Source organism: Benincasa hispida, chromosome 12 (genome assembly GCF_027475165.1).
Source record: "Benincasa hispida cultivar pf3 chromosome 12, pf3_genome.v1.1, whole genome shotgun sequence".
NCBI lineage: Eukaryota > Viridiplantae > Streptophyta > Magnoliopsida > Cucurbitales > Cucurbitaceae > Benincasa > Benincasa hispida.
Window position 1 is genome coordinate 42,156,254 of NC_143489.1, and position 13,265 is coordinate 42,169,518.

Sequence of the window (13,265 nt, forward strand, 5' to 3'; positions counted from 1 at the left end):
TAAAATTAATTTAATATTTGATATTAAATTAATTAAGTTTTATTTAATAATTAATTTATGAAATTAATTAATTTTTTTATTTTTTAAAATCAAAATAGATTTTATATAATCAAATTTTGATTTTTAGATAAAATTGGAAAAGTAAAATCCAAAAACACACAAAATGGGGAAAAAAAAAAGGTTTTTCCATTATCCATCACCAAGTAGCTCACTCAAATGAAGAGATTAGAGTGAAAATCGGGCATGCAGTTTATAGAAATTTTGAGAGAAAAATTGGTTTGAAGAAAGAGTTCTTCAACTGATTTTCTTCAGTGAGCATTTCTTCTTCTACCCTTGATTCAAGCTTGTTTTGAGTCCCACAACTCAATCTAGAGCACCAAGAGAATAGTGGGGAAGATCTTGAGGTGGTCTACAACAAGATTTGGAGAAGATAGCAGCTGGTGGAGGAACTTTGAAGAAGTTCTACAAGAGGTATGTCTTGAAACTCACTTGTTTCTGTAAAAGCATGTTTTATATTTTGCCAAAATTAGTGAATTTGAGTGCTTAAATGATCCTTGTGCTTTCGCTACTGTTGATACAATCCTACAGTAATCATACCTAATTCGATGGGCCTCCTCTCTGTGATTGTATCATATCTTCAATCATTTTTTTCATTTCTTCCATTTGTCTTGCATGGTTCTCTTTCATTTGTTTCTAAACGTCTTCAATATCCTTAATCCTCGACTGAGACTATTCAAAATTGGCTCCCAATTCCTTCATCCCTCTCTCCATTCCTTGAGTAGATGACAGACTTGATGAGCTGCTACCCCTTCTTAACTTCGGTTTAAGGTCCCAACCTAGGCCTTTTGAATATCCGGGTCGTCTACCCAAAACCATCTCACAGATTCCATCCCCTATTAGTGGTTAAGAACCTTCTAGAGTGGGGTTGGATTGTACTTCTAACATTTGATTCTAGACATATTAATTAAATGTGTAAATATGAGAGACTAAAGTTAGAAATGAAAAACAACACGAAAGTAAGACAAAAAATGTTACATGTGCATTTTCAGCTGCCTCATTCACGAACTTGCCACCTTTAGAGTGTGTTTCCTTAAATAGGTCAACCCGTCCTATTTCTCAACCTTCCTTTGCCTATAACTCTACTTGAATTTACAGGAATGACTTCGATCCACCTACATGGTCGAACGGTAATTTCTCTCTATTCTTTCTGTTCGTCTCCGACATTTCCTACATTTCAACCAAAAAAAAAATAACAAATATTCTATAAAAGTAAATGCAGTAAATGAACATGCCCTAAATTATTTTAACCTGAAACGCTTTACTCTCGAAGTGTTCACACAAAAAATACCAATCTTCTGGCCTATTTTTAAGCCAGCTAGGCAAGTTGGCACAGGCTTGCTGAGGATCTCCACATTTCCTTAATGTCTGTTCAAATCTGTGTTAAATTCTTTGAAGGAGTTTTGCATTTGATGTTCTATAAAATGGTTAAGTCGTTGACTGGACAGATCAAGTACGAAATGAGTCTACAAAAGAATGAAGAAAGAATTAGCATATATGATGTTCATGACTCTAAGTCTACAATTGACTCTAAAAGAATAAACTTATAATTACTTACCAACAATTGACTCTTAGCCAATTCTATAAACTCGTTTGGAACCTCAACAAAAGTACGACATCGTACTGGAAATGCAGATCTGACAATGACACAAATCGCATTACTAAATCTTACTGAATGTTGAGAAATTGGCTTCGTCTCCCCCTCATTTATCACGATTGTAATTCTGCCATGTTTTTGGACGTATTTTTCCAACTCAATGTTCCGCGAATGCTCACATTTCCTCCGAGTGGATGCTAAGCTACTATCTGAGGAATAAAAAATTTTAAACAGTTTATAATGTATTTCAGTTAACAGAATATATTTCAAAATATACTAACCTAAAGTGTCACCCACAGAAGATCCCGTGTTGCCTAGATATATCTCCTGGAATTCTTCATCAACCTCTTGTTGCCTATTAGAGGTTGACATCGTATCTATACAAACACAAAAAAAGACAAAACAATATTAAATTAATATGAAATACGTGTAAACAGAGAAAAAGAGAATTGAGTAGATACATGATTACTCATCATCGTAATCTAAATCAAATTATTCATCAGCTTGAACTGTTATTGGGAGATAATTGTTCTTCATCATCATTGTTTATGAAGTTATCATTACCATGTCCAATAATTGGTCTTTCCACAACTATAGGATCAACATCAACTTTGCATAAAGTAACCTCCTCAATGGTTTCATCCACTCGGACTCCACTGACAATTCCTGGTAAATCTAGTTGTGCATTTTCAACATCATCCACTTCTGGTACATCCCATATTCGCTTATTTTGGAGTACTTGAACAATTTTTCAATTGCTACCATATTTGATGTCATCAATGTAAAAGACTTGTTGTGCTTGGATAGAAAAAATGAAAGACTCATCAACATACCAAAAGTGTGATGTATTGTGATTTGTATCCTAAATCCACATGTGTCCTATATTTTTATTGTTATCCGTGTCAAACCATCTACACTTCAACAAAAGAACATGTCTTCTGTTTGCATATTGGAAATCTAATACTTTGTCAACAACACCGTAGAAATTATTTTCCACACTTCTGTTCCCACTGATCTCCCCGGCCACAAGGACTCCACTATTTTTTGTAGCTCGACAATTATCACACTCTATAATGTGAAACCGTACCCCATTAACAGTTCATCCATTGTAAGAGCGAACCTCAGACGAAGGTACCATTGCAAGTGAAAAGAAATCATCGGAGATATCTTCTCTCTCGCACCGTTGTAGAACGTGATAATTAATTATACATTAAAAATGACAACAAAAAATGAATCATCTCTCAACTTTCAATACTATGTATACCTGAGATCTGAACCAATCGAGAAATTTGTGTTGATGTCTTATATATAAGTCAGAGGTGCTTTGAGCTTCACAACAAATTAACCTCAAGTGTTGCATACAAAATTGATCATTTGAAAGTTATATCAAAGGATTTACCCTAGAACTTAGAAATTTATAAAGTTTGAAATGTACTTGAGATAGTCTGTTATTTCTTTACAATTGTTGAGAATGTACCAATGTGCAATATGCTTTTCCTCCGCTGATAGCGTCCATAAATTTGACGCCCCTAATGGTCGTACCCTCTGCCTAAATTATGCAAATTCACCAAATATCTCATGATCAGGAATGTTATCATCATTTTGTTCATCTCTATTGAATCTCGTCTCAATCCTACTTAGATATCGTAAGCAGAAGTTCCATGATTCATTCATTGCATATACTTCCACTATAGATCTCTCGGGACGTTCTTTGTTCCATACAAATTGTTTAAATGTTCATAAACTTCTTTCAATAGGATACATCCAACTGTAACTAACTGGACCCACCACTTTGGTTTCATATGGTAGATGAACTGCAAGGTGTACCATTACATCGAAGAAGGTAGGCGGGAATATTTTCTCCAACGTACAAAGTATGACTATGATGTCTGCGTGTAGTCTGTTCAAATCACTTACACATATTGTCTTTGCACATAAATCATGAAAAAATGTATACAATACAACAATAGCAGTGGATACGTTCTTCGATAGGTATGCTCGAATAGCAATAGGGAGTAGTCTATGAAGCAACACATGACAGTCGTGTGTTTTCAGCCCTGATATTTTTCCATCTTTGTCATTCACACATCGTGATATGTTAGACACAAATCCATTAGGAAATTTCACTGATTTCAAATACTTACAAAACGAAATCCGTTCACCATTAGTTAATGTGTACATTGCATGTAGTTTTATAAATCTGTTATCAACCTATATCAAGCGTAGGTCCTTTCTTATCTTCAAATCTTGTAAGTCTAATCGAGTGTTCGTTGTATCCTTTATCTTTCCTTCAATATTTAACAATGTGCCCACCAAATTTTCGCATATGTTTTTTCAATGTGCATTACATCCAATTTATGTCGTAACAATAATCTGGACCAATATGGAAGTTGGAAAAAAATACTTTTCTTAGTCCAATTTAGAATTCGTTTTCATTTTTTGTCTTGCTTCGATGGATGTTTGCTAAGCACAGAAAAGTTTAACATATTTATTTGTTGTAAGATCTCTTCTCCATTCATTACGACTGGAGGAAGTCTACGTTCAACTTTTCCATCATGTTGCCTACTTCGACACCAAATATGATTCTCTAGAAGATAACGTCGATGTCTTATAAATGATATTTTTCCCTCTTATAGTGAAGGACGAATTATCTTCTTTACATATTGGACATGCTTGATAACCTTTTGTACTCCACCCAGATACGTCAATGTACGCAGGGAAGTCATTAATTGTCCATAATAAGGTAACATATAGTTGAAAAAACTCACTAGTAACAGAATCATAAATTCGCACATCAATTGTCCATAACTCTTTCAACTCTTCAATCAACGGCTGCAAGTAAACATCAATTTCCATTCCAGGAGATTTTGGACCAGGTATGAGCAAAGACATGAAGAATTTTGTTTCCTTCGTGCATTTTTAAGGGGGCAAATTATAAGGAATTATCACCATAGGCCACATATTATAAGAAGTGCTCATATTTCCAAATAGATTGAACCCATCTAAAGCTAATCCCAAACGAACATTTCGGGGATCTAAAGCGAGATGAGGAAATTCACAATCAAAATTTTTTCACCCTTTTGCATCAGCTAGATGTCACAATAGGGAATCTGACGGTTAATCAAGCCTTATGTGATTTAAGAGCCTCAATTAATTTGATACCTTTATCGAGAGGTGCAGACGACGACGATCTCATTGCAATTGGCAGATCGTTCCCCCACTTACCCTCCTGGTGTAGTAGAGGATGTTCTAGTTAAGTCGGCAATTTCATCTTCCCATAAGATTTTGTGGTCCTATACATGGAAGAAGATGCTAAAATTCTCATCATCCTTGGATGGCCATTCCTAGCCACAGGCAGAGCTTTGATTGATGTTTATGATGGCAAGCTTGCACTTCGGGTGAACTATGAATAGGTAAAATTCAACATCTTTCGTTCTTCCAAACCCAATGAGACTATAAGTTTGTGCCAAGAGATCAATGATGTAGATCGTAAACATTCTAACAATCTCAAGGTAAAGGAAAAGGGAAAGGAAAAAAGTAAGTTGTCCTGAACAATCTCCAAAGGAAGGTACAATAAATTTTCTAAATTATATTCGTAAGGGAGATATTGAACTAGTGGACAAAGGGAGAGAAAATTATGCTTTTTCTTATAACTTTTCTTCGATTAATTTTTTATGTGAATGTCAATGTGGGAGAAAATTATATATTTCAGGTGTTGCTATGCATGGAATGATGAAGCCACCTTGAAAGTTTTCTGAATCAAAGACCTGGTCTACCTAAAGACGTTAGACTAAGTGCTTCTTGGGAAGCAACCCAAGTGTTCTATTTTAATTTAGTTTTGATTTTATTTGTTATTTGATATTTTTTTAAGGATAGAGAGCTACCTCATGATTATTTTGTTTTGATCCGAGATAATGCTCAAGTGTTTTCAAGCACCAGTTCGCCATCCAGATTCGTGAATCCTTGCTCATTACCCAGGCTTGTATCACTCATCTGTTGTGTGATTGTATTAGATGTAATGCATTGGGGACAATGCACCTTCTTATGTTTGGGGTGGGGGGCATACTTTGTGCTTGAATCTTGTGCTTTTATGCTTGTTGTTTTGAGTTGATTCTTTTATGCATGTTATTGTTGATTTTGAGGAAAATTTGAAAAATTTTGAAACTTTTGAAAAATAGTTGATTTTGGTTAGGAAGAATGTTGAGACTGATTGAATTGTGTTCTTTGGTTGCTTTCTTTTACTATGATCGTTGATGAGTCACTCATGATATATGCCATGCTTTGAAGTAGAAATCGGATAACATAGTTTTATCTTGAGTGTTCTTTGTTCTGAATTTCTCTTTGTATCCTTTATTATCTTGAGCACGAACCACTTTAATTTAGAACCTCTAACTGAACAAAGCATTAATTTAAGTCAGTTTGGTTGTCACCTCGAAAGGCCTCACTAGTTAAAGAGTGCCTTGCATGATGGTTTGTAATGTGAGACTAAAAGGAAAGAAAAAAATATTGTTTTTGCCTTAAAAAAATAAATAAATAAAGAGAAGAGTATACTTATGTGCTTAAAAGAAATTTCTTTTTATAAACTTGTAATGTGTATGCATGGATGGGGGTAAAAAGAGTTGCCTTTGCTGTGATCAGTTAGGACACCTGGAAATTGACTAGGTATGGTTCTCTGCAGTAGATGTGTGAAAGCTAGTGCCCCTAGGTAAAATGATGCAAGTTGAGAACATTTTGCTGTTTCAAAAAAAAAAAGACAAAAATAGAGAGAGATAAGACACCTTAGTGGACATATTACATCCTTGAGTGTGGTGATGCTTGATGATTGGTGCTTGAGCTAGATTAGGGGAAAAATTAATGAAGCTTAATTAAATCTTAAGTCAGTTTTTTAGTTTTGAATTAAAGGAGGAATCACACACACACAGAGGATAAACAGTTTTGGCTTCAGAAACTCTCAATGATTATGATGTGTCTAAATTTTTCTGTGGATGAGTGTTGTATATGTTGAAAATCTGATGAAACCGAAATAAGAGAATGCATGCCTTGAACCTTTTCATTTCAGTATTCATTATTTCTCCTACTTTGTATTTCTTTCTTTTCTTTGCTCGTGACTAGCAAAGTTTTAAGCTTGGGGTGCTGAAAAGCATCTAAAAAGTGCTTTTATTACCTTCAAATTTAGAGCTACTATTGTTAGTTTTTGTTTAGTTTATGTGGTTTATTGAGTGATTTCAGGAAACTAAGCATTGGGAGCAATTTGTGCAAAAATGATAAAAAAAAAATTGGGGAAAAACTCCAATTTTGAGCAATTACGGGTTAGCCATGGAATTAAGAAAAAATCAAGGACCCAAGATCAAGAAAAGAGGCAATTTTGGAAGGCAATTTGGGGGAGCCAACATTGAAAGAGCATTGCAACGTTGCTCCCTGACGCTGTAGACCCGAGATCAATTGGAAACAGGGCAGCGTTGCAAAGCTACTTGTAACATTGCAATTCTATGACTTTGTCGCGCGGTTGGCATGACGCCACCAGCGTTGCAACGCTGCGAGCATATTATAAATAACAGTGTTGCGCTACAAGGTCAAAGGAGGAGGAAAAAAAGAGTCGACTTTTGGTAGATTTTACCTAAATTCTAGTCCGTACAAGAGCCGAAACAGAGCACTTATGATCGGTTTTGATTGAAGACTCAAGATTTCGATTGAGAGTTTATCTAAGAGTGTTTCTGGATTGTTCGTGATAGGAAGATTGATCATGATTGTGTAGTTTTGTTGAAGAACAATCCGGTATTCGTGGTGAGAGTCAAAAAGATCGTGATTGGGATTTGAACCTATTAAGGGGAGATCATTCTTCTTTGTTAATTTATTTTTCGCCATAATGATTTTTTATTTGCTGAATACTATTATCGGAATCATGCGTGGCTAAACTCTTTTATTCTAGGGTGTTTGTGGATTTTAGGGATGTTACTTTGAATATTGAGTTTACAATTGATTGATTTTGCATGAATTTCTAAATTATTTGTGTTTAATGCTTTTGATTAACTGGCCATTAATTGAACGAACCTAAGTTAATTAGACGTCTCGAGAGAGAGTTTAATTCACTAGACCCAATATTTAGATTTTTATTCGAAATTGCATGAGAGTGAATTTAGAATAGTAAGTGGTGTGATTGAAAGGTCTTAATGCTGTAACTATTCAAGCGATAGAAGAGATTCAGGTCGATGGGTAGTTATTAGGATGGTTTGAGCTTGAGAAAGGATTTCCTGATTTTAGAACTTCTAGCCTCAATCTATCAATTTCAATCAATTGCATGCCATAGTCAGTATATTCCCTAAATGAAACAACACCCTAGAATTGTTTTACTCTTAATTGTTCTTGTGTGTGACTGAATTTTTGTTATCTGTAGTTATAGATAAAAATCATCTTTTGGTTGCCTGCATAAAATTGACGAAGAATTATGATAGCTAAGTTAGGAAAATTTTGCTCACACCAGTCCCTGAGGACAATACCCTATTTGGGATTTATTACTTCGATTGTGTGTGCTTGCGCATACTGTCAAGTTTTTGTCGTCGTTGTCATGGACTTGCACATAGCCTAGAAACATAACCCATGGATTTTCTAAGTGTTGAACGCATAAAGGAGGTATGCATTGAGCTGAAGTGTGATACTTTAAGTTAAATGTTAAGCTTAATTAGGTGAGTTAATCTCACATAAGAAGTAAAGGCAATGGCTAAACATGGTTATCATTTCCACAGGGTTAACGTCAATAGCAAAAGGCTTAACCCTAGGAGGAACACCCAAGGTTGTGAGTGATTGAATTATTGGTTTCCTAATGTTCTTGTAACACATGCTTTACTAAATGATTAGACTCATGTTTGTTTATGTTAAGGAATGTTTAAAATAGTTTCCAAGCAAACTAGTTTTCATGAACCTATAAACGCATGCTAGTTTAAAGAAGTTTATGAAAGTATGATTTTAGTATTTCATACTTGATTATCAAAAAGCATGCATTGGAAGTTTGTGCTTTATAGTAAAGATGTTTAAGCATATGAGTTATGTTGCTTATGCTTTGAAAGTATGAGTTAATGATGTTTATTAAAACCCGATACTGAAGAACTTTGAGAAGGTATCTGGATAGTAGTACCTAAGGTATGATGGTACTTAGTTATTACCACGTGCACGTAGGTAGAATTGACGTTGGTAGTGTTGAGAATACTCCACACCAACTAAGGTATGACGTAAAGGATTGAGCAAAAGGGTTCTCTCTCAACTAAGGATTATGATGACTTACGTTTTCAGTTATGTTATGTTTTTAAAAGTTTTAAGTATGATTTTGCTTGGCAGCTTTCAGTTTAAAGCATGATGTTTAGTTTTAGTAGTCACTCATTGGGCGAGTATCTCATTCTTTCAAATGTTTTTCTTTCCCAGGTAGTGGTCATCTTCCCCGAGGTTAGGTGCCTTACTACTCTGCCACTCAAAGACTTCAGTTTCAAGAGAAGTTTTAGGTGTTTACTTGTAAATGTCCGTACATGAGTGTTGTTCATGTTAGGAACTAGGGCTAAGTGTTGGGACCCACTGAACTCTATATCTATTAATGATGTAAATATGTTGTGAGCTTAAGGGGTTGTGTTATCTGAGATTAAGTATCTTAAACTTTTATTTATGTATTCCAGGGATTTCTAAGTAGGTTATGTAGGTTAGACAGTAAGTGCAACAAAAGGGTTGGTAACTATTGTTGTCACATTCTCTTCTAGATTAAGAGGGTAATCTAGGAAAGGGTGTGACAAGCTTCATTTTTCTAAGGATTTGGAAAGTGACTAACTGGCAGAACTGCTAGGCCTCGGGAAAGCCCAGTGAGTGACATTTTTAAGAAAACATGCTTTTATAACTCATATTATGAACAACTTAATAATAAAACATTCTCATTAATGTACCAATGTTCAGAAATAATAATTAGGAAATAAAGAAAACATAACATGAAAACCCTATTTTAAAACTCGTCAACATACTGTAGAATTCCTATATTCCTTTGACTAAACATGCAGGAGAGCCCTTTTGCTCAATCCCTACTAACCTTAGTTGAGAGAGAGCCCTTTTGCTCGATCCCATCAATGTCGATAATATAAGTTTTACGTGCACGTAGAACTAAATAGGATCCTGCTTACCTTACCATACATTCGGTAGCAAGGATCAACATATAACTGGGTATCATACCATACCTTCGATACCAAAGCTTAGGAGTAGGTTTTCATATCATCTCACATGTTAGCATCATTAAATAGCATGCTTTCAAACTTATAGGAATCAATGGATAACTCATTTAAATGCTAAGTCATGGCATGAAAACTCAAGTAAAATGCATGAAGATTTCATATAAAAACTGTCTTTAGAAACATCGATCATACGTTAAACTCAATTCTATTACTAAAAGCATGCATTGAACATTGAAGTAAGAGAAGCTATTCGTTGAACATTCATAAGTAAAACACTAAGACAATTTTTGAAAACTAGTCATTCACTATCTTAAGTTACTTATCCAAGGGGCCTGTATGCCTCTCCTATTTGCATTTGCCCTGAAATAAGGAAGGGTACCTTGGTTAGCATAATTAACTCCCTTTTGAGCTTAACACATACTTAACTCCATCGCATATTAGTAATTCATTGCATCACAACTAAGTTCGACGCATCATAAACCATCTTCACCGCATCAGCTATCCTTAGCCCTCTTACCTTATAACTTGGTTGAGAATTAAAAATCCTTTCTCAAGTTGCTTGGGTAAGCACTGAAACACCTTTTTAGCCTGTGTGATGAATGTCTACTATGTGATGTACTTAAAGCACCTTAGCTACGAATTCTTTGTCTATTCCCATACGCGTTAATTCATATAATCAATTGGTCAACTACTTGCTTGTTTTTCGGACGTAGCTTCCTGCTCATTCATCCACAACATCATTTCAAATTCAATCTTTTACATTTCATAAGTTTAGAAATTGAGCATTACTCTCTTTGAGTTGATTGGAATCCGTTAATTTTTCTTCAAGCTTGCTGAGAACTCTCTCACTTTCTAAGTCTTCATATGGCAGCAGCACTCCTTCCTTAAGGCATAAGAAAAATTTTGGCAAACCATTTTTCTTCTTCATCATGTTAATTTATAATTAGGCTTGCATGACGTTTCAACTCAATTAAATGCGATATGGCATACTTATCTTTCAATTGACATCTCTGAGACTGCCACTTGGCTTACTTACCAGTTAATTAAGTTGAACTCCTCAGTTTAACTTCACCGCATGACCTTGCGGCCACTTAAGTCTTTTCTTGGTCAGTGCACACTTCTACCCATCATCATATCCTCTAAGTGACACGTTTAACGTATGATCCTCCGTCACCTTGTTTATCAGTCTACCTCTCAACACTGGCATACAAGGTTGGTTGTACTTAGCCATAACGTCCCCTTCTTAAACCTCTAGCCGCATAGTTCAATAGAGTTGGTCACATGATGCCTCATAGCTCCAATTCATGGAATCCTCCACTTTTTCTAAGTTTTGACTTCTTTCTACTTCACCCAAGAGCTCGACATTCCATTCTTAGCAAATTGTCTTACCCTTTTTCGAGCTTATCGTTATTTAAACTTCTCAAGCTCTCTATGCGTCAACTGCACTTACAACCCGAGCGCATATACTCTTAACACTTATAAAATTTTCCTTCTCTTAACATTACAAACGCCTCATTCATTAAACTTACTTGGCTTACTTTTTCATTAATATCAATACACATTTTTAACACATTATTAAGAAAACTTAAACTTAAATAACTAGTAAAACAAGTTCAGAGGTTTAAAATTTACTTTCCCCTTAAAGAAATTTCGTCCTAAAAATTTACCCTAAACTTCTCACGTGAACAAGTGTGGATATCTCTTTTTCATCTGATCTTCAGTTTCCCATGTAGCTTTCTCAACTTCGTGTTTCCTCCATAAAACTTTTACTAGCTGAATAGTCTTGTTCATCAACATTTGGTCTTTCTTGTCTAAAATCTAAACTAGTTCCTTTTCATCAAATAAATTCTACTACAGTTGTATTGGCTGCTCTTAGTGAATGTGAGCAAGGTCGGGTACATATTTTCTTAACATAGACACATGGGAAACATCATGTTTCTTGGATAACTTAGTAGGTCAAGCTAACCTATAAGCTACTGGCCCTATGCATTCAGTTATCTCGTAGGGTCCTATATATCTTGGACTTAGCTTACCTTTCCTACCAAAATCTGAGTATCCCTTTCCACTGAAACAACTTCAGGAATACTTGATCTCTGATTTCAAACTATAACTCTCTTCTTCTCTTATTTCCATAGCTCTTCTGTCTATCATGAGCTATTTTCAAATTTACTCTTATTATATTGACATTATCGGATGTCGTCTGAACCAATTTTGGTTCTATCAACTGTCTTTCACCAACCTCATTCTAGCAAACTGGAGTTCTACAGGGTCTTCCATAAAAGGCCTCATACGATACCATACCAATGCTGGAATGGAAACCATTATTATAAGCAATTTTCGCCAATGGTAAATGTGTATCCCAACTACCTTTAAACTATAATACACAAGCTCTCAGTATATCATTTAGGGTCTGAATCATTCGCTCTGATTGTCCATCTGTCTGTGGATGAAAGGTGTACTAAAATGCAACTTAGTACCAAGTTCCTTTTGCAAACTACGCCAAAACTTTGAGGTGAATCTTGGATCTCTATCTGATATAATGGATACTAGAGCAAATTGGATCACGATTCGATTAACATATAACTTAGCCAACTCAAGGGTAAATGTAGCCCTAGCGGGCAAAAACTTTGCCCTCTTTGTCATTTTATCCACTATTACCTAAATACCATCATAACCGCTGGGTTTCCTGGGTAAACCAAACAGAAAAACCATGGTCAGATGCTCCCATTTCCATTCAAGTGCTGGAAGTAGGTCTAGTAAATTGCAGGTCTCTGACGCACTGGCTTAACCTGCTAATAGATCAAACATCTATCTACATAACTAGCTATGTCCTTCTTCATTCCCGACCACCAATAAGACTTCTTCAATGTCTTGTACATCTTGGTGCTACCTGGGTGGATAGCATAAGCTGAATCATGTGCCTCTTCTAGCACTGCATTTTCAGCAACTCATCGTTAGGAACACATAACCTATCATCCTTTATCAAAGTTCCATCCTGTCTCAAAACAAAATTTGATCTCTGTTGTTATCTAACTTTTTAAATCAAGCTACTGCGATTACAGTCTGCTATTTGAGCTTTAATGATATCATCTACTAATGCATGTCTCACCTGAAAAATGAGCTATCATTTCTCCCAAACGACCTACTTTCAGTGTTGCATTAGCTTCTTTTAACTCCTGTAATAACCTTCTCCTTAAAGAACTCAACATATCTCTCAAATAGTTTCATTTCCTACTCAAAGCATCTGCTAACACATTAGCCTTACTTGGGTGATAGTCAATGGTGCAATTATAATCTTTTACAACTCCATCCATCGTCTTTGTCTCATATTTAATTCCTTCGGATCAAAGATATATTTTTAATTCTTATGATCTGTAAAGATATAACATTTCTCACCGTATAAGTAATGC